This window comes from Delphinus delphis, chromosome 7 (genome assembly GCF_949987515.2).
Source record: "Delphinus delphis chromosome 7, mDelDel1.2, whole genome shotgun sequence".
NCBI classification, from domain to species: Eukaryota; Metazoa; Chordata; class Mammalia; order Artiodactyla; family Delphinidae; genus Delphinus; species Delphinus delphis.
The window spans coordinates 36,449,351-36,475,946 of NC_082689.1; positions in this window are offsets into that span (position 1 = coordinate 36,449,351).

Here is a 26,596-nt window from a genome sequence, read left to right on the forward strand (position 1 = left end):
GGCTGGGATAGGTCTTTGTTGCTGCACGTGGGCTTTCTCTAGTTGTAGCGAGCGGGGGCTACTCTTCATCGTGGTGCACAGGCTTCTCATTGCAGTGGCTTCTCTTGTTGCAGAGCACGAGCTCTAGGCATGCGGGTATTAGTAGTTGCAGCACATGGGCTCAGTAGTTGTGGCTTGCGGGCTCTAGAGTGCAGGTTCAGTAGTTGTGGCGCACAGGCTTAGTTGCTCCGTGGCATGTGGGATCTTCCTGGACCAGGGCTCGTATCTGTGTCCCCTGCAGTGGCAGGTGGATTCTTAACCATGGCGCCACCAGGGAAGTCCGATTCTTGTGTATTCTTATGGTTTACTTTGAATGTTTTAAAGTTTAAAAATTTTTAATAAATATTAAAAATAAATATCTATAAAAAAACTGTATCTATAATTTTATCTTAAACAAAACAAGAATCTTGGAATATTTTAACTACTGCCCTCCCTTGGCTGCTATGACAGAAGACCACAGACTGGGTGGCTTAAATAACAGAATTTTATTTCTCACAGTTCTTGAGGCTGGGAAGTCCAAAATCAAGGTGTTGGCAGATCCAGTGTTAGGTGAGGACACTCTTCCTGGTTTGCAGATGACTATCTTCTTGTTATATCCTTACATGGCAAAGAGAAGGGGGCCAGGGAAGAGGAAGAAAGAGAGAGAGAGAAATCTCATGTCTGTGTCTCTTCTTATAAGGGCACTGATCCTATTTACAAGGGCTCTACCCTTATAACCTAATTACCTCCCAATACCCCACCTCCTAATACCATCATATTGGGTGTTAGGATTTCAACATATAACTTTTGGGGGAACACAAACATTCAGTTAATGATAGTGGGCAAAGAAGTAGAGACTTAGAATGGTCCCAAATTAGCTCTTGGACCTACACTACTAACTCCTCTTAAATTTCTCCTTGAGTATAGTGGATATCAGGAGTTTCCCTCCATCAGCACCATTCTCACCTGCACTGTTTCTCATTCAATCTTTTAACATTTCAGATATATAAGTAGGACCCCTTTCTAGTATCTAAAAGTAGAGCTAACTTTCTGTACCATAAGTGGGGGTGGGAGTGCTATTTTAGAAAGAAACTGAGAAAGAGTAGGTATTATGCACCTAAGTTTAGTTTTCCATTTTATACCTCAATAACATAACCTATGATAGTCACTCATATCTATCTTTAATGTATATTGCTGCATTACAAACTACCCCATGCAACTGAATGGTTTTTTTTCTTGGAGTCTCTCACTCAGTTGTTGTCAGGAGTGGCTCAGGAGTCCAAGAAACTGGAAATAGAAGCTACCAGTTCTCTTAAAGGATAGGCTCAGAACTAACACAGCATCCTTTACACCATTCTCTATTGGTCAAAGCAGACAGAGTCAATCCAGATTCAAGGAGGCAGAGAAATATATTCTACCTCTTGATTTAGGAGTGGCACGCATGTACAGGAAGGAGAAGAATTGATAGTGGCCATGTTTGGAAACATGCTATCACAGTGGGAGTAGTGATTAACGGACATGTTAACAAAATTTAAACATTTCAGCAGGCAAAAAAATAAATAAAAAAGAGATACAAATCTATTTAAATCCCTCTTTCTCTCTACTCCTCATTTTTAACTCAGTACCCAGAGTAAACTGTTCTTACCTATTTATAACTCTTATGCATCTCTACCTTCATTCATCAAATTTAAATTTTATTTATTTATAACTTGCATTGGATATGATACATTCAAGTTAACTTGTCCTATGCTTGCTCTCCTTGAATTTTTTTCTGCCACACATGTTTTCAGGTTCTTCTGTTAGCTATCTTTATAGCTTTGAGTAATAGCTAAACTTCTGCATCTTGGCCCATCAACTTTAGACTGTATCTCTTGACTTCCTACTGTATAAATTGTTAATTGGTTGTTTAGCTTGTTAAAAATTTGTAGGTTCAATATCGTTTTCCTTCAGAACTTTGAAGGAAAAATTCTATTTTGTTTTTTACTTACCCTAAGGTCAGTTTTGTTTGTTTCTCTTGGTCTTTCCTCCTCCTTCTTTTTTTCTGTTGTTGTCTTTTTCCTTAAAAAATGGTGGTTTATTTATGTGTTATTAAATACGAGTAAATAAATAAGTTGCTAAATATAGGAAGCTAACTTAGTTTTTTGTCTTGTGAAGTTCTGTTTCCTAACAGATCTCTCTCCTGGAAGGGAGATGGAAGGGTTGATTGTGAGCTTTGGGCAGTTGCAATATGTGTCAACAGAAAAGCTTCTTTGATGTGAGTGGGTAAGAAGTTGGCAAGAATCAGACAGGCAGCTAAGTTGGATGCACCCCAGCCAGCCAAAGCCCAAATAAAGAGAGCTTCACTGTGGAATGTCACCATCTCTAAGGACATCATATTCTTTCTCAGACATATGTACCTATTTCTTTAGAGATAAGTTCTATGGTTTTTAGCCTTGACATGTTAGAGGTACTTCATAAAGTGTTTTGTAAAATCCTACAAATAATTTCCTAGATTTTTGCTCTATTTCCTAATCTGCTCTTTGTTGATTCTAATACGGCTCTACCTTCAAGAGAAAAAAAGTCTTACTTGTGTTCTGAGTACAGCTTCTGCTTTTTTACTCTCCAATAGATCCTTTCCACTTTCAATATTCAAAAAATTAGTCAAAATATGTGTTTTTCTCAGAACTCTGCCTCCTATCTTCTGTTTAATTCTTAATTCATCCTCCATTTGTGCATTGTGATGTCTATTAGGTTTTGAAAAGGAACGTGTGAGTTTATTCTTCATCTTGAACTGGAAACCTTATGATATGATTTAAAATATATTATTTCTATAAAGGAAACAAAATAAAGTGTTCTCTAAGAACAATGAATTCACTTCAGTTCAGTTCTACCAACATTTCCTGAATTCCAAGGCAGTGGGAATAATTATGCTAGATGCTGGAAATAAAAGGATGAATAGCACATCATTCTTGCTATTGAGAAACTTACAATTTATTGGAGAAAGATAAAACAGGCTGATAAATACTTATAATAGAGAGCAATAGTGCAATGATAAAAATACATACAAGATAGAGAGGGACGGCCCTGGTGGTGCAGTGGTTAAGAATCCACCTGCCAATGCAGGGGATAGGGGTTTGAGCCCTGGTCCGGGAAGATCCCACATGCCACGGAGCAACTAAGCCCATGCGCCACAACTACTGAGACTGAGCTCTAGAGCCTGTGAGCCATAACTACTGAGCCCATGTGCCACAACTACTGAAACCTGCACGCCTAGAACCTATGATCTGCAACAAGAGAAGCTGCCGCAATAAGAAGCCCACGCACCTCAATGAAGAGTAGCCCCTGCTCACTGCACATAGAGAAAGCCTGCACGCAGCAACAAAGACCCAACACAGCCCAAAATAAATAATAAATAAATTGAAAATAAATAAATAAAATAAAATAAATAAGCTACATATATATATATTTTTAAAAAAAGATATAGAGAAACAGTAGATGGGAAAGTAATTAACTCCACCTGGAGCCCTAGGGAGATCTTCCTAGAGAAGCTGATGCCTGGAAAGGTTTTGAAAGGTGAGTAGATTTACCAGATGGATGGAGTGCAAAGAATGAAGAGTGAAGAACATTGACAAAGGCCATGGTGAGTCCAGAAATTTATAAGTAATTTAGTGCTGCAGGAGCATGAAGTACTAGAATATGTGGTTGACAGCAAGTGGGAAGCCTGGAAAGGAAGGCAGGAACCAGATTGTGGAGGACCATGTAGCCTATGTCAATGTGCTGGAAACTTTTTCCTGGAAATCATCTACAGATTTTAATCAGGAGGAAGGCATGGCAAGGTTTTCATTTTAGGTAGAGGTTTTTGGTAACAGTGTGGGACACAGATTTGAGGCAGAATTTGAGAGATCAGTTAGTGGTCTATTACATGGTTCTGACAAAAGAATATGACAAGTTAGACTAAAAGATGTATGTTCAGATGGATTTGAGATACATTTTGGAAATAAAATCAGTTAGATTTTTTATTTAATTAGATATGGTGGATGAGAAAAGGGGATATGTCAAAACTGGCTCTTGAATTTTGACTTGGGTACCTGAAAGAATGAAAGTATCTCTGATGCTTATCAGAGAAACATGAGGAAGAGCATTTCGGGGAAAGGTAAGGTATTCGTTTTGGACATGTTGAGTTTGCAGTTCTGTGGGGAACTCAGAGGCTCTTTATATAAAGTACTAAAGCAGGGATGACATTTAAACTGAGAAAAAAACATCAAATTTGAGTCTCTGGGAAATTCTGACGAGAATAATTTGAAAAGGACTAAGAAAGAATGATGAAGAAATACGGGAGAACTAGCAGAGTATGACATCATAGAAACCAAGTCAGGAATAGTTTCATTAGGAGAAGATAGCCAACTGTATCAAATGCCGCAGGAAGTGTAACTGGGATAAGAACTCAAAAATACCCATTGGGTTTGGTAATTAAGAGACTTGTGTGTCTCAGGGAATATATTCTAGTCAGATTGAAGAGAGAATGGAGATGGAGAAAATAGATTTGTATTATGAGAAATGTATATGATAAGTGAAGGAAAATGAAGGGGGAATATGAGGAAGAGGATATAAGATCATGAGAGCGATTTTACTGTTAAAACAGGAGAGACTTGGATTGCTCATCACTGAAAATAGAGGTGCCAACACAGAGGAAAAGGCTGGCAGAAGACAGGAGAGTTGAGGGAGCATAATTGTGGAGCAAGGCCCAGAGGAACAGACAGGACCAGAAAGAAGAGTTGATTTTCACCAGACATCACAATCTTGAATTTAAAGAGATTCTCTTGCCAAATATCAAAACGATAGAACATGGCAGGAATGTAGTAGGCGTGTTTGTGTGTGAATGTGTGTGCATGTGGAAATGCATAGCAGCTAATGATCAACAGTAGGCTAATGTACAGCATAAGCCCGGAAGGTTAGCTCATATGCAATATTATGCAATATATTGTAGTGTGAAAGTGTTCTATTTGCCCCAGCAATCAAAGTAGTGATCATTTTGAAATTGAAAATTACTTTGCTACTCTAGTGGGTGTGTCCTCTTTTTGGGATTTATATAGAATGACACACACCTGTTCCTGGAATAATGATGGACTTTACTCTTTTATAGGGCATGAGGTGCCATACAAGTGTATGTGTGTAAATTGCTAGACAGATGTAGATTTCTTGAGAGAGCATAAAACATCAGATGGAATGTAGCCAGAGGCTCTTAAATTCACTGAAATGCAGTGATGTTTTTAGTCTTACCTAGATCACTGTGAGATTTCAACTTGAGAGATCTTTGTATTTAATATATATATCCACAATGCAAGTGAGTTTTTAGCCCTGTAAACACCTTCCTCTACAAAACTAGTATTCTCACTTTTAAGAGTTTCAGAGTAACAGAATCATCTTGCTATTAAGTGAATTTTCAAATAATGTTACCTCTTATGTCATTTCAAATATTTTGTTTTGCATCTTATCACCATCAGCACATGACATACTATGAGGTGATCTTGGGAAGGGAGGATACACACTGTGTGCTCTAGCCCAGTCCTGGGCCACTGACCTTTGGATTTTGACACAAGGAAGAAATAAACTACTTTCTTATTTAATTCATCATTGTGTTTTCTGTCTCTCTCAGGCAAGTCTAAAGCTAACTATCTCAAGACCATTGTTTCATCATAATTATTGTTTATAAGCATTTGAATTTGTATTATAAAATTTGAAATAATTTTTTTATTTTAAAAAGAAAATGATTATTTTGGGTTATTAAAACCCAGTGAATTTTGAAAATTGTGTGTCAGTGGCTATCAGTCAGAATTTTAAAAAAAAATCTGAATTATGCAAAGCAATATTTCCTAAAATGTGTTCCTAGGATAATCTGATAAAATATTCTGGGTAAATAAAACCTTCCATATTTTCTCCCTCTCTTAGAGATTCACAAAAAATGACATTAATACATTAAATGCTAAGAAAACTTCTTGGAAAAGAATAACAAAGTTGGAAGTCTCATACTTCCTGAGTTCAAAACATACTACAAAGCAACAACAATCAAGACAGTTGTGGTACTAGCATAAAGACAGACATCTATACCAACAGAACAGAATAGAGAGCTCAGAAATAAACTGAGCTCAGAAATAAACTTGCATATAAATGGGCAAATAGTGTTTGATAGTAGTACCAGGACCATTCACTGGGGGAAATGACAGTCTTTCCAACATACAGTATTGGGAAAACTAGATATCCACATGCAAAGGATGAAGTTGGACTCTTAACTTACATCATACATAAAAATTAACTCAAAATACATTAATGACCTAAATATAAAACCTAAAACTATAACACTCTTAGAAGAAAATATGTGGGAAAATCATCGTAACATTGGATTTGACAATGATTTCTTGGATATGACATCAACAGCACAGGAAACAAAAGAAAAGATAGTTAAATTGGACTGCATGAAAATTTAAAACTTCCTTGCATCAAAAAAAACAAACAAAAAAAGATCAACAGAGTGAAAAAGGTAATCTACAGAATGTGAGAAAATATTTACAAATCATATATTTAATAAGGGGTTGATATTCAGAATATATAAAGAACTCCTATAACTCAACAACAAAAATCCAAGTAATACAATTAAAAAATGACCAAAGGACTTGAATAGACATTTCTCCAAATATTATTATAAATGGCCAACAATCACATGAACAGATGTTCAACCTCACTAACCATTAGGGAAATGCAAATTAAAACAACATTTAGATGCCACCCCACACTCACTATGATGGCTAGTATCCAAAAACCAGAATATAACAATGTTAGTGAGGATATGGAGAAATAGGAACCCTTTTGCACTATGGGTGGAATTGTAAAATGGTACAGCTGCTATAGAAACCCATATTGTGGTTCCTCAAAAAAATTCAAAATAGAATTGCCATATGATCCAGCAATTTTACTTCTGTGTTTGTAACCAAGAATATTGAAAGCAGGAACTCAAACGTATATTTGTATACCCATGTTCATGGCAATAGCCAAAATGTTTAAGCAAGCCAAATGTCCATCAGTGGATGAATGCATCAACAAAATGTGTCATATACATACAGTGGAGTATTACTCAGCCTTCAAAATGGAGTGAATTCTGTTCCATGCTGCAACATGGATGAACCTGAGTGAACTAAACCAGTCACAAAAGGACCAATATTGTGTGATCTCACTTATGTCAGGTACCTAGAGTGGTCAGATTCATAGAGACAGAATGTTGGTTGCCAAGGTCTGAGCGTTGGAGGACATTGGGAGTTATTATTTAATGAGTATGAGTTTCAGTTTTGCAAGATTAAAAGAGTTTCGCGGATGGAGTGTTGTGAGGATAGCCCAACAATGTGAATGTACTTAATGCCACTAAACTGTACAGTTAAGAATAGGTAAGATGGTAAATTTTACACTATGTGTATTTCACCACAATTTAAAAAAAGGTATTAGAGGCTGTTTTAGCGATGTGAACTCCAGAGTGCGGCTTCCAACATTCACATCCCAAAACTGTTAACTTGCTAGTAGAGTCACCTTAGGCAAGTTACTTTAACTGTATATGCTTCAGTTTTATTATCTGTAAACTGGGGATAACTCATAGGGTTGTTACGAGTATTAAATCAGTTAGCATTTGTAAGACATTTAAATAACACCTAGCATGCAGTAGGTTCTATATAATTGTTGCTACTACAGTTTCCCTCTTTTTTTCTTAACTCTTCCTCCCCATTATTATATTATTTGCCTCTTCTTAGGTTTGTCCACTCTAGTTGCTCTAATTACTAAAGCTGCTACAGTCTTCTCTTGTCTTTTCTCTATTTTTTTTCTTTTGTCCCTTTTCTATAACCTCAAGTCTCTTGAAAAATTGCTATTTCATTATACACACTACCAGCCAGTTTAGAGTCTTGCTTTCTTTATATGGTATTTCTGTGGGTTTTTAGGTACTTTTTGTTTTATTGCCAAAGCATATTTTATTATCATTTATTGGAAGCTTGGGAGTCCTGGAAGAGTAGTTTTTGGACATTTCTAGTCTTATTCTATTAGATATCACAAAGAATGATAAAAATCTCCATTGCTGGGTTTTAATCTTAGTCACTTCAGTGTTCTCCCTATCTTAGCCTAGCTTCTCCTAGAAGTAAGGCCAAAGACAAAAGATCATAGGCTGTTTGTTTATTTGGAAAGTGATCCCAGGGGAGAGAAGTGCAGATTGAGGAATAAAGCAAAGAAGGAAAAGCAAATACAAAGAAACATGTTTTGGCCACTGATCCATATGACTAGTGCTTGCTTCTGAGGGATAATCTGTGAATTTTTAAGAAATGTGTCTTAAAGGAAGAAAAGGAAAAGCATTTATCTTTCAGCTTCCATCTCCCCTAAGTCAGGGGTGACCCCATGGCATTCATCTTACTACATTTCTAGGCTTCACATGCATAACTCTAAGCAGATCTCTGTGGGTGTTTCATACCATCATTCAGTGAGCTCTGAGATAGGCAGTGATATGTATGCATCATAGGTCTCAAATAAAGCACTATCAGATTGCACCTGTGAAAAATTAGTCAAAGGCCATACAGACCTTGCTGCTATAGCAGTGCTGTTGTAAGAGATGGTACTGAGAAATTTGAAATGGTGCACCAAAGGTGTCCAGTACAGTCTGCTCCTTGTACCACTCAGATCTACTTGTGTTCTCAAATCCAGTGTGTCACACATCTCTCTTCAAAGTGTTGGCCTGATGCAGTCTCTGCAAATATTTAAACAAGAACGTTAGTTGAACAGGTTACAGTCACTCCTGTTGAAGCTGGTTCTGAGGCTATAACTGGTATCCATCACCTCACCCCTCCATCAGTCATTCTAGATTTTTCTCAGCCTTGGCTAGAATGTTTGTTAATCAAGTTGCTTGCGTGATAGAGTGATTCAGATATTTATTGTTGGCAGGCTGAGCACGTAGACCTTGTTAAGCTGTGGATGCAACTTTACGTTCATCATTAACATGGGTTGTGGAAGTGCCACAGACATTCCACTAAATCCCCTGAATTCAAGACATTTTCTTTCTGAACCACGTTGTTTAGCAGTAGCTCTAGTTGCTCATGGTAATTAAGGTTGGTTATTCCCTGTATAAATAAAGTAATAAAGTAATAAATAATAAATAAAGTAATAAAGACCTTTATTTACTTTCATCCATTGTAATAAGAAGCCCCAAATGATTGAATGGTAGTAGTTACTTCAAACACGGTAGAACTCTTGCATTGGCACCATGTGGAAGCATTGCCTTTTGGAAACCAGGACCTTTAACAAGCAGAAACTAAGCTTCTGGGAAAGAAAGTACAAATTATGCAAATAGGTTACAAGAGGTGATTGTGAGAGATGACAATTCCATTTTCAACCCTTGATTTCTGGGCTCATGAATTTTGGTTTGGGAAACACAGCACCAAATATTAACCATTAGTTCAGTTTGTATATTATATCCTAGAAGAAAATGTGTTAAACATGAAAGGGAATTTTCCTGAGCAGATACTTAATCGAGGTTGTAATATTCCTTTAATATGCTATTCTGTTAGGTCAACTACTTATAAATGAATTTTATAAGACCAGTTGATCGATCCTGTGATCATTTGCTTATTGATTTCCTTTTTCATAAAATGGTTCTCTTGATCAAGACAGTGTTGCTCAGGGCTTCCCTGGTGGCGCAGTGGTTGAGAGTCCGCCTGCCGATGCAGGGGACACGGGTTCGTGCCCCGGTCCGGAAAGATCCCACATGCCGCAGAGCGGCTGGGCCCGTGAGCCATGGCCGCTGAGCCTGCGCGTCTGGAGCCTGTGCTCCACAACGGGAGAGGCCACAACAGTGAGAGGCCCACGTACAGCAAAAAACAAAAAACAAAAAACAAAGACAGTGTTGTTCAGGATATCATGCCTATAGATCAGGTATTCTGTAATCCCCTAAGAGATGGTGCTGGAAGAGGCACTGTGAGTAAGAAAGGAGATGTAGGTTTAATTCTGGTAAGTGCAAATTGCTGCTGCCTCCATAGTAAAAGGGATCTGATGTACTCCACCTGATGACAGGTGGTTGGCTGGTATCCTTGAGGGATGATGCCATATCAAGGGCTCACCTGGCTGGTTGGACTTTCATCAGTGGCAGTACCTAAATTAGCCTTGGTGAGAGAGAATCCATGGTGTTGGTCCGATGGATAGCCGCCATCCCTTCCACCATTGTTCCTCCATTATGGGCCCATTGTTCTAGCACTGAGGTAGCTGAGAACAGAGGCTGGATGACATCCTTAGGTTCAGGATTTTTTGTCCACTTAGATGTTGAGTAATTCCTCTATGGTAGAGGCTGTTTTCTGGGCATTAATCTTAGATCCAAAAAGATTCACATACTTTGTGCCTTCTCACATATTTTATCCACATACTTCTTTCTCACGCTACACTCTGATTTTCCAATTTTGTTTCTTCCATACCCTTAACCAGCCAGTCAAATCTAGGAATCTATGTACAATTGTACTATGCCACTTCCACCTACATGTAGTTGAATGGGTAAATGTTTTACTTTCAGCTCTGCTCACTGGGAGGACTTCCTCTCACCCATTTCCATTTATGGCCAGCACCAACATACCAAACTGACTCAACTGTGAACCTGCTTAAATTTTTTCCTTCTCCATCAGTTGGTGTTGGGAAAATACCCTGTGAGCCCAGGATTGTGAGTTGAAGAAGAGATGCTCAGTGCAACAGTGGTAGATGCCATGGAAGGTTTCACTACCTGTTTATGTGATTTACTTGTGCCTTCTCAACTTCAAATGTACCATTTCCATCAGATGATATATTGTTGCTTTGCCTTCTCTACCTTAGGACTCTATGTATTGATAATACCCAGTTCTTTATGGGAAGTTTTGGTTGTATACTCATCTGGTGTCTCATGGTCAGATACTCAGGCTCTATTAAGGGTTAGAAACAAACCAGGATTAATTTTGCAAGCATAGAATGGTCTCTGCAGCAGGAAGCATGGCTTTGCTCTAGAATGCGGGCATATGTGCTGTTAAGTCTCTTGTGACTTGCCAGAGACTCCTCAAAGTGTCCTTATCTACCATGGCTACCTCTATCACCATTGACTTGCTCAACCAAGTAATACAGCCTGAGTGGCAGGGCAATTTATACTAAATTCTGAATTGCCATAGAGCCTTCTCTTGCTCTAGGTCCACTTAAAACTGTCACATGAGAGTTATCTGATAGATGCTTTATTAGCCAAAATTGAGTGTATTGCCTTCAAAATCCAAAAAGACCTTAAAATGCATTATGTCTTATTATTAGTTTTAGGGAGTGTAAGTTTAGGGAGCCTGTATTTCTACCTTAGAGGGGATGTCCAAGTTTTGCCCAGATCTTTGGATCCTTGAAATGTTTGATAGCATGGAAGACTTCTGAATTTTTCTGGGTTTTTCTGAAGTATGATTGTCTCCAGAATATCAAGATGATTAAGGGTCCCTGTAAATTATATGTTGACAGAGAACTAAAAGTTAATATGACTCCAAAGCAAGGCAATGATTGTGTATTGGGTCTTTCCCATGTATAAATGAATACTTTTGATCCCTGTTATTGAAGGGAATTGAAAAGAATGTATTCACCACTTCAGTAGCTGCACACCAAATGCTGGAGATGGTGTTGATCTCTTTCAGTAAAAATGCCATATTCTTTACTGTTGTTGGAGTTACCACTTGTTGTGGCCCACTGTCATTTTTTTTTTTTATAATTCATCTGGTTTTTGTAGTGAACAAGCAGGTGAACTGAATGGGGATATGATGAGAAATAGCATCCTTCATCCTTTGATTTTGTTGCTGGTCTCTGCAAATCCTCCTAGAATGCAGTAACGCTTATGATTTACTATCTTGGTTAAGTAAAAGAAATTTCAGGGGCTCCATTTAACTCTCCTATCACAGCATAATTTACTCCACAGACCAGGGAACCAATGTGAAGAGTCTACTAGTTACTAGGTATATCTTTCACAGTTACACAGTTAGTGGCATAAAACAACCACAGCATAGTTACATAGACCCAATGAACCTACTAGGAGATGGATTTGGGCCAAAACTCTATAGTAGGTCTGGCTATGGTGTCTTTGTAGCCGTTGCACTCTGAATCATGGATGAGTGATTACATTTCAGTTTTTCAGTCCAATACCCTTAAGGTACACTTTAACACATATTCCTCTGATTCTTGCCAAAGACGTTTAAGACATGCGATTTCTTTAATCTGTAAACTGTTTACTCTCTGAAGAGGTAACTTTCTTGCTCAAGCTGTATTGTCATCCAGTCCTGCTCACTATTTTGGTGGCAATAAGGAGAGGCTGGAGCATCTCTTGTGGAGAACAACCATTATCTTGTGAGGTTGTTGTCTCAGATGTAGTCATTATGCAGTCTTCTGTCAATGGAAGGCTGTTCTCTTCAGGCAAAAGAAAAGAGACTGCTTTTGTCAGCATTGAAAATTCAATGGAATTTAGTTTAAGATACATGCTGTATATCCCCATCCCAGGTCTTAGGGCCCCTTTCTTTCTCTCTCAGGACACTACTTTGGCTAAGAGACCTGTTGATTTTATTTGTACCTGTGACTTCTTTGCATCTCTAGCCCTAATTTCATCACATTCTTTCCTGCAGCTTCAGGAGATAAGGGAGGCCCTCTGGTTCTCACATTTTCTTTTTCTTTTTTTTTTTTTTTGCGGTATGCAGGCCTCTCACGGTTGTGGCCTCTCCCGTTGCGGAGCACAGGCTCCGGACATGCAGGCTCAGCGGCCATGGCTCATGGGCCCAGCCGCTATGCGGCATGTGGGATCCTCCCGGACCGGGGCATGAACCCGTGTCCCCTGCATCGGCAGGCGGACTCTCAACCACTGCACCACCAGGGAAGCCCCTCACATTTTCTTTTTAAAGGCTTCCAAAACAGTTAACAAAACTCAGCGAAAGTTGAACTCCAACTGATGGAGAAGTCTGTTGGTCCAGCAAAATTCAGCTGAAGTAAAGGGGATGACTGAAGGGACGGATTTGAAAATTTTGTGTAAGAAATGTCTATGCAATACATTCCTCACATCTTGCAGGATACGTCTCCTAATTTTATAAAGTCCGTCTCCTAGCTTTGACTGAGTCTCTAATAGGCCATTTGACTTTTCTACAAGACTAGCTTCCTCCTGGTGATGATTTGGATAATAAAACAAAACAAAAAATCCCTTGATGTCAGCTTATTGTCTGACTTACTTCACTGGCTACCATCCCTAGATACTACTGCCCTTGTCATCACTTCTAATCACTGTTGCTGGGCTTCCACATTTAATAAATCTTAAATTTTCCTTGTATATCCAGTCTATTTTAGGAACTCAGCCCAAACTAAGGAATTTATTATATACAAATAGGGCTGTCCTTCATGAGCAAAGGCAACATTAGAGACTGGCTGCTTTCTATCCGTCTCTGATTGTTCTCCCAAACCCCTCACCACACACACCTGTGTTCTTCTCTACCTTACATGGACTTTGCTCTCTCATGATTTCAGTTTGCCATTAGCTCTTTAAAAATTTTTTTTAAATTTTAATACAATTCTAAAGGTTACTTTCCATTTACAGGTATTACAAAATATTGGCTATATTCCCTGTGTTGTACAATACATCCTTGAGCCTATCTAACACCCAATAGTTTATACCTCCCACTCCCCAACCTGTATATTGCACCCCCACACACACACACTGGTAACCACTAGTTGGTTCTCTATATCTGTGAGTCTGCTTCTTTTTTGTTATATTCACTACTTTGTTGTATTTTTTAGATTCCGCGTGTAAGTGATATACAGTATTCGTCTTTCTCTGTGTGACTGACTTCATTTAGCATAATGCCCTCCAAGTCCATCCGTGTTGCTGCAAATGGCAAAATTTCATTCTTTTTATGGCTGAGTAGTATTCCATTGTATATATATACCACATCTTTTATAATCCGTTTACCTGTTGATGGACACTTAGGTTGCTTCCATGTCTTGGCAATTGTAAATAATGCTGCTATGAACATTCGGGTGAATGTATCTTTTCAAATTAGTGTTTTTGCTTTTTTTGGATATATACCCAGAAGTGGAATTGCTGAATCATATGGTAGTTCTATTTTTAGTTTTTTGAGAAACCTCCATACTGTTTTCCACAGTGGCTACACGAATTTACATTCCTACCAACAGTATACGAGGGTTCCCTTTTCTCCACATCCTTGCCAACATTTGTTATTTGTGTACTTTTTGATGATTGCCATTCTGACAGGTGTGAGGTGATATCTCATTGTGGTTTTGACCTGCATTTCCCTGATGATCAGTGATGTTGGGCATCTTTTCATGTACCTGTTGGCCAGCTGCATTTCCTCTTTGGAAAAAATGTCTATTCAGTTCTTCTGCCCTTTTTTAATCAGGTTGTTGTTGTTTTTTTTTATGTTGAGTTATATGAGCTGTTTACTACATTGGGTATTAATCCCTTATTGATCATATCATTTTCTCCCATTCAGTAGATTGTCTTTTCATTTTGTCAAAGATTTCCTTTGCTGTGCAAAAGCTTTTATGTTTAATTAGGCCCCATTTGTTTATTTTTGCTTTTATTTCCTCTACTTTAGGAGATGAATCCAAAAAAATAGTGCTGTGATTTATGTCGAGTATTCTGCCTATGTTTTCCTCTAGTTTTATAGCATCCAGCCTTACATTTAGGTCTTTAATCCATTTTTAGTTTATTTTTGTTTATGGTATTAGAGGATGTTCTAATTTCATTGTGTTACATGTAACTGTCCATTTTTCCCAGCACCACTTATTGAAGAGACTGTCTTTTCTCCATTGTATATTCTGGCCTCCTCTGTCATAGATTAATTGACCATAAGTGTGTGAGTTTATTTCTGGGCTCTCTATCCTGTTCCACTGATCTATGTATGTGTTTTTGTGCCAGTACCATACTCTTTTGATTACCATAGCTTTGTAGTATAGTCTGAAGCCAGGGAGTATAATTCCTCTAGCTCTGTTCTTCTTTCTCAAGATTGTTTTGGTTATTCAGGGTCTTTTGTGTTTACATATAAATTTTAAAATTATCTGTTCTAGTTCTGTGAAAAATGGCCTTGGTATTTTGATAGGGATTGTGCTGAATCTGTAGGTTGCCTTGGGTAGTGTGGTCATTTTTACCATGTTGATTCTTCAATCAAAGAATATGGTATATCTTTCCATCTGTTTGTGTAGTCTTCAATTTCTTTCATCAGGATCTTATAGTTTTTGGTGTACAGGTCTTTTGTCTCTTTAGGTAGATTTGTTCCTAGGTATTTTATTCTTTTTGATGTGATGGTAAATGGGATTATTTCCGTAATTTCTCTTTCTGATACTTTGTTGTTAGTGTATAGAAATGTAACAGATTTCTGTATATTGATTTTGTATCCTGTAATTTTACTGAATTCATTGATGAGCAGTTTTCTGGTGATGTCTAGGATTTTCTATGTATAGTATCATGTCATCTGCAAGCAATGACAGCTTTACTTCTTCCTTTCCAATTTGGATTCCTCTTATTTCTTTTTCTTCTTTGATTGCTATAGCTAGGACTTCCAAAATGTTGAATAAAAGTGGCGAGAGTGGGCATCCTTGTCTTTTTCCTGACCTTAGAGGAAATGCTTTCAGTTTTTCACCATTGAGCATGCTGTTACTATGGGTTTGTCATATATGGCCTTTATTATGTTGAGGTAGGTTCCCTCTATGCCCACTTTCTGGAGAGTTGTTATCATAAATGGATGCTGAATTTTATCAAAAGCTTTTTCTGCACCTATTGATATTATAATATGGTTTTTATTCTTCAGTCTGTTAATGTGGTATATCACATTGATTTGTGGGTATTGAAAAATCCTTGCATCCCTGGGATAAATCCCACTTGATCATGTTGTATGATACTTTTAATATATTGTTAGTTTTGGTTTGCTAGTATTTTGTTGAGGATTTTTGCATCTATGTTCATCAATGATATTGGCCTGTAAGGAGGCCAGTATCACCCTGATACAAAAGCCATTAGCCTTTATGGCCCTGACTCTATGTCATGGTTTCTCTCTATGCATCATCCAGCCTCAGTCTCTCACGGTTAACTGCTTCAATATCCCAATATCTCAAAGTTTAAATTCTTCAAAGAGACTTTCATCTAGGCCATGTCATACCATCTAAATAGCCATCGATTGATTGGCTACGTTTGGCTCTTGCACTTACCAGTTTTTCAGTAAGCTGGGATGCTGAGGGAAGAGAATATGTAGGATCAAACCCTCATACTCACAGCTTCCTCCTCAGTGAGGGCAATGGGTAGGGCATCTTTCCTTGGAAGGAACTGTGAGTGTAGTATGTACCAGCATTGATCTATTAGCATGTAAACTTTCATATACCAACTGTTCTTATCAGGACAGAAGTGCCATGCTCTGTCTTGGGAATGGAAGAAGACATAGAAACAAACTTCTTAAACTTGCTAGTTGTTTTTTCCTCCCCGTTGATTCAACTATTGGTATATCTCAAATATGACAATAAATAATGAATGGATAAGAATTAAATAACCTTCATTCTCTCTTCTAATTCACAATTAACTAAGCACTTTATGTTGTTAATCTAATTAATTACCCACAATTAAACTAATCATCTTATTTATATATAGATTTGTTATATGAAATACTATCAAATGTTATATTTTATTGTGCTTTAATTTACAAAGCACTTTTGTACCCTTTACTACATTCGGTCCTCACAACAACCTGGAGAATTCGGTGATAGAGATTGAACTAAATTCATAATATAGATGAAGAAACTGCTGAACATCTTATCCATGTCATATACCTAAAATTCAGCAATGTGCAAATAGAAGCCTTGTCAGATTTCCAGTCAAGTGCACCTTCTTTTATACCATATCATATCATATATTTTTATATATGTGCATACAGGTTACATCAATGAGATCCTGCTTTGTACATTTTTTCTTTATATTTTTACAGGACCATGGAAACACACACACACACACACACACACACACACACACACACACACACACACACACACCCATATGCATATACCCACAGTCTGTTATAATCATTTTCTTTAGAAGTGAAAGAAAGGAGTTGGACTAGATGATTTCTACCATCTCTTTTATTCCTTATATTCAGATTTTTAAAAACTTAGACAACATAGCACCCTGAGGAAACCCACTTTTATCGTACTGTAAGCCATTATTAGTATATTTCTCTCTCACTTTCACTAGAAAATCAGCTCCTGTGGGCTGTACCATTCCAGATTTGTATTTGTGTCCCTACTGCGAAGGATGGCGCCTTTCACATAGTAGGCATTCAATACATTCATTGGTTGAATGAAACAATAATTGGAAATCAAATTTTAGCTCATAATTCTGAAGACATCACATGTTATTATTCATGATTATATTGGAATAGAGGCCTTGAACAATTGAAAATCAAATTTTAGTTTTCATTTTAGGGCATCAATATTAGTAGAGCCAACTTAAAGCAAAATGATGAAGTAGGCCACGTGAGTTCTCAGTGATTCTATATCACTTCTCTTCCAAAGATGTTTGGTAGTGAGTACATAATTCACTCACCAAAATGTTCAGAATTGATAGAAATAGAAAGACAGACTTGAAAAAGGCAGAAATGGATAGTGAAGATTTAATGAAGTAGAGTTAACAAAATAGATTTAATGAAATCTAAGGTACTCTTCTGTGAGCAAATAAATGACTTTGAAAAATAAAAAATGGCCTGATTTTAGTTTAGATGACTCAATTGTATAACAATGAAATAATTCACTTAAGAATAAAGTGGATTGTCTTCTTAGTTCTGTAGCAGTGACTAGCTTGTTTATTTCATTGCAATTTGTTCCAATGTCAGTGACTTATCTTAAAAATATCAAACATAAATGAGACACTTAGGATTTCCTGCAATGAAAATATGTTTTAAATGTACCTCTTTGTATAAAATTGACATTGTGTTTCTAATTTGAAGACAGAAAATAATTTATACGATAATATTGAAATGCATAATACACATAGTAGCTATTTGCTATTATTGGCATAAATCTAATGATTGCACATCAATTTCTATTTTTAATTCATTAATAATGTCAATATTACATGGAAGTTTGAACCTCCACAATACAAGGATGATTGAATACGTTGATGTGTTTGTGAGCTCCCAATTTGGTGACATCCGACATACTAGGATAATTTTACTGCTATGAGTTTAGGATGACCACATTTCCCATAAGTTGAAGTTCCATGTCTGATTTATGCTTGTTTTCATTTTTAAAAGGCAATTTATTTTTAATAACTGCACCCCATATTTTGTTTATGCCACATATGTTCAATCTAATAATTTATTTTGTTCACTTTGTACAGTTTTCTTGACTCCTTCTGTTTTTTCCTTTTTAAGCATTAAAGTTACCATGGAAATGGTGCCATTAACATCATGGGTGGGGCTTTTACACTAATGTATCTAGTTGCACATTGTGAGGTTTTAAGATTCAGACCATTTCTCACTGAGTGAGAAAAATCAGGGTTGACATGCATTGTACCTTCAATATGTGTTTTAGCACATTAGTTACAGAAAACTGTGTTTAGGTAAACCTTTCATTTATTTATTTATTTATTTTATTTATTTAATTTTGGCTGTGTTGGGTCTTCATTGCTGCATGTGGGCTTTCTCTAGTTGCGGTGAGCAGGGGCTACTCTTCGTTGTGGTGCGCGGGCTTCTCCTTGAGGTGGCTTCTCTTGTTGCGGAGCATGGGCTCTAGGCGTGCGGGCTTCAGTAGTTGTGGCGTGAGGGCTCAGTAGTTGTGGTTCACGGGCTGTAGGGCACAGGCTCAGTAGTTGTGGTGCACGGGCTTAGTTGCTCCGCAGCATGTGGGATCTTCCCGGAGCAGGGCTCAAACCCGTGTTCCCTGCATTGGCAGGCGGATTCTTAACCACTGCGCCACTAGGGAAGCCCCTAGGTAAACTTTTGATTGAAAATTAAATGACAGAAGAATAAAAGTTAAATCTTAAAGCTCTCCTGGTAATACTGATTGGTTTATATTATACTTTACACATGTATTGTTAATTATCTAAATATTAATGGTGTATAATAAAAGGTATCTGTAGCATAATATATTATCTATGTGCCTTTTTTACAAAATTTAAATTAAGAAAATTCAACATCTGTGTGTGTTTTTTTTAATATTGGTACTATGACATACCTTTGTAGGTCACATGGCTAAGGGATATTAGACCATTTACTTGTATTTCTAATAGTTGCCTTGATATGGAGAGAATTGTGTACCATGTGAAAAGAGCTTGTCACTTTAGTATGTTATATGTGGTTTTAGAATATAAAAACACCAAAGGTATTTTTATTTTCAATATTAATTAATTTTCATTCTCATCCTTAAAACTCACATCTAGAGGAGTGTTGATTTTCATAAATGGTGTCCAAAATATCTTGAAACATTTTCCTCTAATAATATATGCTGAAACTTTATATAGTATTGCTTAGAAACATGTTGACTTGAAAGATTTAAAAAATTAGGAGGTCCTTGATGTATCATTAAAATATTTGTTTAGTTGCTGATAAAGTATCATATCTAAATTTAAAATATAATACAGAGATATGCAAATTTTGACCCATGGGCCAGATCTAGTTCACTACCTGTGTTTGTAAACAAAGCTTTATTAGAACATGGTCACAATCATTTGTTTATATGTATTGTCTATGATTGTTCTCACACTATTAATAGCAGAAACGAATAGCTGTAACAAAGATCACATAGCCCACAAAACCTAAATTATTTACTAACTGTTCCTTTACAGAAAAGTCTGCCTACCCCTGACATAATACATCTCCTATTATTCCATTTTTAAACCAACAGTCGAACAAATGGAAAAATATAAAAAAACTGTGGCTATATATTTATCCCAGCACTATTTCTTGAAAAGATATTTTAACTATGGACTTAGCACCCTTGTCAAAATTCAGTTGAGCATATAGAAATGAGGTTTATTTCTGAACTCTCAATTCTACTCTATTAATTTATATGTCTACCCTTATGCCAGTCCCACACTGTCATGGTTACCATTGCTTTGTAACAAATTTTGAAAGTGTGAAGTATGCGTCTTTCATATTTTGTTCTTCTTTTTTAAGAACCTTTTGGTTATTCTTGGTTCCTTGCAATTCCTTATAAATGTTATAATCAGCTTGTTAATTTCTACAAAGTAGTCAGCTGGGTTCTGATAAGAATTGCATTGAATCTGTAAACTAATTTGAGGAGTATTGCTATGTTAGCAATATTAAGTCTTCTGATCCATGACATGGGATGTTTTTCCATTCATTTAGATGTTCTTTAATTTCTCTCAACAATATTTCTTGTTTTCAGAGTCTGAGTTGTGTACTTCTTTTCTTAGTAATATTTTATTCTTTTTTGATGCTATCACAAGTTGGTTTTCTTAATTTAATTTTTTGGATTGTTCATTAAGAATGTAAAAATACAGTTGATTTTAGTACGTTGATACCTGCAACATTGCTGAACTTGTTTATTAGTTCTGATAGGTTGCTTTTTTTTAAGTGGATTTCTTAGGAATATTTTCTATGTATAAGATTATGTCATCTGTAAGTAGAGATAGTTATACTTTTCCATTCTAATCTCAATGGTTTTTATTTATTTTTCTTGCTTAATTTCTAGCTAGAACCAATTTTGATTAGAAGTGATGAGAATGGATATCCTTGTTTCTGATATAAGGGAGAAAGCAGCCAGTCTTTCACCATTAAATATAATGTTTGCTGTGGGTTTTTCATAGTTACCTTTGATCAGGTTGAGGAAGTTCCCTCCTATTCTTAGTTTGTTGAGTGTTTATATTATGAAAAGGTGTTGGATATCATCAAATGCTTTTCCTGAATTTATTGAGATGATTATATGGGTTTTTTTTTTTTTTTTTTGCTTTTTATTCTATTGATATGGGGTACTACATTATGAATGTTAAACCAATCTTCCATACCTGGGATAGATCCCACTTGTCCACATTGTATAATTCTTTTTTTCTAAGATTTATTTGCAATTTATGTATTTAATTTATTTTTGGCTGCATCAGGTCTTAGTTGTGGCATGCGGGATCTTCTTTGAGGCACGCAGGCTTCTCTCTAGTTGTGGTATGCGGGTTTTCTCTTCTCTAGTTGTGGCACACAGGCTCCAGGGCACCTGGGCTCTGTAATTGTGGCATATGGGTTCCAGAGCACGTAGGCTCTGTAGTTTGCATCATGCAGGCTCTCTAGTTGAGACACGCAAGCTCAGTAGTTGTGGCACGTGGGCTTAGTTGCCCTGCGGCGTGTGGGAGCTTAGTTCCCTGACCAGGGATCAAATCCACATCCCCTGCATTGTAAGGCGGATTCTTTACCACTGGACCACCAGGGAAGTCCCCATATTATATAATTCTTTCTATGTTTTGCTAGATTCAGTTTGGTAGTAATTTGTTAAGGATTTTTGTGTCCATATTCATAAGAGATATTGGTCTGTAGTTTTCCTTTATTTCCCCAAGTCTTTGTATGTTTTTAGCATCATTGTAATACTGGCCTCATAGAATGAGTTATAACATGTTTTCTCTTCTATTTTTTGGAAGAATTTGTGAACAATTGTATTAATTCTTCTTAAATGGTAGAATTCAGCAAGTGAAGCCATATGGCCTTGAGTTCTTCTTTATTTGACTTTTTTTTTATTACTAATTTAATTTCATTACTTGTTATAAGTCCTTCAGATTATGTATTTCTTTGTTGAGTCAGTTTTGGTGGTTTCTTTCTTTTCAGGAATCTGTCCATTAAATGTTATCTAATTTATTCACGTATGATTGTTTATAGTAATCCTTTCAATTTCTGTAAGGTAAATAATAATGTCCTCCCTTTTATTTCAGATATCAGTAATTTGAGTCTTCTCCCTTTTTATTTTGGTCAACCTAGCTAAATATTTGTCAATTTTGTTGATTTTTCAAAAAACCAAGGTTGGGTTTCAATGATTTTTTTTCTGTTGTTTCTTTATTTTCTATTTCATTAATTGTCATTCTACTTTTTATTATTTCCTTTGTTCTGTTTTCTTTAGGTTTTGTTTGCTTTTCTTTTCCAGTGCCTTAGGTTTAAGGTTAGGTTATTGATTTGAGATATTTTTTCTTTAGTAATATAGGCATTTAAAGCTAAAAATTTTCCTCTAAGAAGTGCATTATGTAAGTTTTGATATGTTCCCATTTACTTCAATGTATTTTGTAATTTCCCCTTTTATTTCTTTTTTGATCCCATTTGCTATTTAGGAGGACACTGTTTAATTTCTACATAATTTTGAGTTTCTCAAATTTTTTTGTTGTTGATTTCTAATTCCATTCCATTGTAGTTGGGGAATATACTTTGAATCATTTTAAAACTTTAAAATTTATTGATGTGTGTTTTATGCCCTACTAAATTATCTACTCTGGAGAATTTTCCATGTTACTTGAGAAGAATGTATATTCTATTGTTGGGTAGAGTGTTCTATAAATGTCTGTTAGGTCTAGTTGGCTTATAGTTTTGTCCAAGTCTTATATTTTCTTATTGATCTGCCTAGTTATTTTACCCATTATTGAAAGAGGGGTTTTGCATGTACACTTATTATTTTTGAATCGTCTATTTCTTCCTTCATTTTTATCACTTTTCGCTTCAGTATTTGGGTGCTCTGTTATTAGGTGAATATATGTTTATAATTTGTATATATTCCTGATGGATTAACTATCATTATAATTTTTAAAAATCTCTAGTACCATATTTTGTTTTAAAGCCTATTGCATCTGATATCAGTACAGTCACTCCAGATTTCTTGTGGTTGTTGTTTGCATGTTATATCTTTTTCCATCATTTTACTTTCATTTGTGTCTTTGAATCTAAACTGTATTTCCTGTATACAGAATATAGTTTGATTATTTTTTTTTAAATCCAGCCTGACAGTCTTTGCCTTCACATTGGATTGTATAATCTACTTATGTTTATGTTACTATTGATAGAGATGTCTGTCATTTTACTTTTTGTTTTCTGTATGTCTCATATCTGTGTTGTTCCTTTGTTCCTCCTTTGCTGCTTTCTTTTACATTAATTATTTTCTAGTATGACATTTTAGTTAGATTTTTTTTAGGGTATATTTTGGGTTATTTCTTTAGCAGTTGCTCTAATACTTACCATGTACATCTTAATTTATGAGAATTTAGATTTTTAGTGTGTCTAAGTTCAACAAACAGCTATGGATAATAAGAGAGTATGCTGGTTAAGCATCACATGAAAGCAGTGATTTTCAATTTATCAGCCTTGCAAATAGGAGTTGGAGATGGAAGAAATGATATACGTTGACTCTATTATATAGCCTAATTTTCAACTTGTAATAGGTCCGTGAAATAGGTTGTCTATTCAACAGAGAAAATTAGGGCTCAATGAGGTTAAGTGACTTGTACAAATTAACATAACAAATAAGATGTAAAACCAGGCTTAAGACTGCTTGATATCAAATCCTATGATCTTTTTTCTAAAATAACATGTGAAATCCAGACAAAACAAAGTGCAAATATTTTAAATTTTTAACTTTGAAATAATTTTAGATTTACAGAAAAGTTACAAAAAAAGAAAAGTACAGAGTTTCCATATAACCTCCCTTTTGAGACAGCCTGAGCTAATGTATAAAGTTCCTTTCCAAATGCTTACTAAAATTATTTAAAGAATAATGAAATTATTAAATAATTAAATAAAATTTAAAATAAATTAATTGAGCTCAAAATCGAGATGGGGAAATATATAGTAGTGAGAAATAGAGTTACCTCAGAATAAGAGAGAGGTTGAAGATGAACAGTTCACAGGCATTTAGGAAATAGATATAAGAAAGTTTACAGCCTTCAGTTTTTATTTCTATTCAGGAAGAACAGTATAGGCCATAAGCTCTTGAGCTACTAATATAAGGTTGGAATTAGGAAGAACTTCCTATCAATTAACTAGGGACTAGAAAATTCTCTATCGCAGGCCTATGAAGGCAGTAAGAAAGCTTGTTGTTCATCTAGGACTTTGGATAAAAGGAAATCATCCACTAGGCACTAGAACCCCAGTCAATTTTCATCAGTAAACAACAGCTCCTAGCCAAATTAAGTACTCAATATTTGCTGAATGTTTAAGCATTTTACAAAGGGACATTTCTTTACTCCACTCCCTAAGACTACTGTGAATGCACATTAGCAATGAAGCAATATATGTCATTTATGATGTGCACCAGTGAGGCATTGTGGCATCTGCTCGTCACGTAAAGTCACACTCAGCCTTTATTTTGCCACAGTGTACGGGGTTTTGTGAGTCATTTCAAGGAGCATGATGCCGCTGAGTGGCATTCAGGAGACTAAGACCTGGCAGTTGCTGGCAGAAAGGCTCTGGTGCTCCCTGGCTTGGCTGGCATCTCAGCGCATATGATTTCCCAGCAGATGAGATGTCAGAATCTGTGGACACACGGAGGTAGGAGCAGGTGTTGACCTCTCATACACAGCCTTCTGGCATATTTCCTTTTTTCTCTTCAATTGAAAAATCATTTGTAGTAAATTGTTAGTGTTCTCTTCATTCCATCTTGTCCCTAACGCCACCTGCCATTAACCAGTGCTTCACATGGTGCTACAAAGACAATTCTCTCCTGAGAGAAAATGGAAATCTTACCTTTAAAGTATGCCATATTGTTCTCTCCTTGTATCTCAGGTTAGAGCATAAAAACTTCCAGCAGCTTTATTATATTGAGGGCAAGGAGGGATCTTAATATGGCAGAAAAATCCAGAATTTCAAATGGAAGAAAGCAGCTATTAGTCTCAGAATCTGATGGACCCAAGTTTGATCTATAGCTGTGTAACTTTAGGCAAATTGATAAACATTCTTGAATATCATCTGTTCTCTCATCTGCAAAATAGGAATAATAATAGTACCTTCATAATAGGGTTGGCTATTAATATTATATATATAAAATAATAATATAATTAAAATAATATATAAAGTAATATGTATAACTGATATAATTTTTATTAAAGTGAGTCCTTAAAATAATTATTCCTTCTAATTGTTGCCTTTTTCCTTTTCTTCCACCATATCGTCTTCATTAGTTCTGTAACCCAATTTGATGGGTCTCCTTTTATTTATTTTACATAGTAAGTTTCCAGTGATCTTCCATAGATGGGGAAGATGTGCAATATACTTCCTTGTTTCTTCATCTGTGTGTTTGTCTATGAGCTGAAGTTCTTCCCTTTGTGCTTCTCAGTGAGGATATGATCATGGAAGAAGTGGACACCCATTTACTCCCTGTTGTAGTTATTATACCACTTTTCCCTAAGACAAATCCACTGCTCCCAGTTGAGGGCTTATTCCAATTACTCTGGCTGTATAGCAAATTACTCTGAACCTTAGGGTCCTAAAACAATGGCAACATTTATTTTGCTGGTGAGTTTGCAATTTGGGCAAGGCTTGGTAGGGATAGCTCCTCTCTGCTCATCTGGGTCAATTGGGGTGGCTTGAAGGATAGGGCCTGGGATCACCTGAAGGCTAGTTACTCTCAGGTCTGGAGGTGAATGCTGAGAGGACTTGAGCAGTTAGAATAAGGAACAGATAGGGATCCTCAGACAGCTCTTTCTGTTTTTATGCAATCTCTCTAAATAGTCTCTCCAGCACGGCACCTTTGGGTTAACTAGACTTCTTACCTCTGGGCTATACTCTTCCAAGGCACATATCTTAACAGAGAGAGATCTAGATGGAAACAGTGCTGACCTTTGCACTCACCCTCAGAGGGCATGAAGCATTGCCTCCATGATGGCATGAGCCACTAGGACTGACCCAAATTAGAGAAGGGAACTAGATTTTACCTTTTAATGGGAGGAGTATCAAAATTTTAGAGTAGCATGTGGGACCATTTTTAGAAAATTCAGTCTGTTGCAGGGTTTAGTGGATTTTTAGTGAAGGGGATCGAGTAATTGCTCCAAACATTATATACTTGGTTCAGCTTCCTCAATCCCTTATGTTGAACAAAGCGGAAAGCAAATTGTCTAGACAAGCAGTTTTCAAAATTTTAGGTATCAGGGCCTCTAAAGGCTCTTAAAAATTATTGTGCACCTCAAAGAGATTTTATGTGGGTTATACCTATTTATATTTACTGCAGTAGAGTAAAACTGAGGATATTGAAAATAGTTCTTTTTCAGAAAACATGTTATTTATGTGTAATAGAATAATTATTTTTAATGAATAAATATTTTAAATATTTATTTGCACTAACGATAGTGCAATTATTTTACATTTTTGTCAGCTCTTTAATATTTGGCTTAAGAGAAGACAGTTGGATTTTCATATTTGCTTCTGCATTCAATATGTTGAAATGTTATTTTGGTTGAAGTATAAGGAGAAATCTGGGCTTAGATATGTAGTTGAAAGAAGGAGGTGTATTTTAGTAGCCTTTTCCAATAATTATGGATATTCTCCTTTGATACTATGCCAAAACTCAGCAAGAACCAGTTTCCTAAAGGTCAGTTACA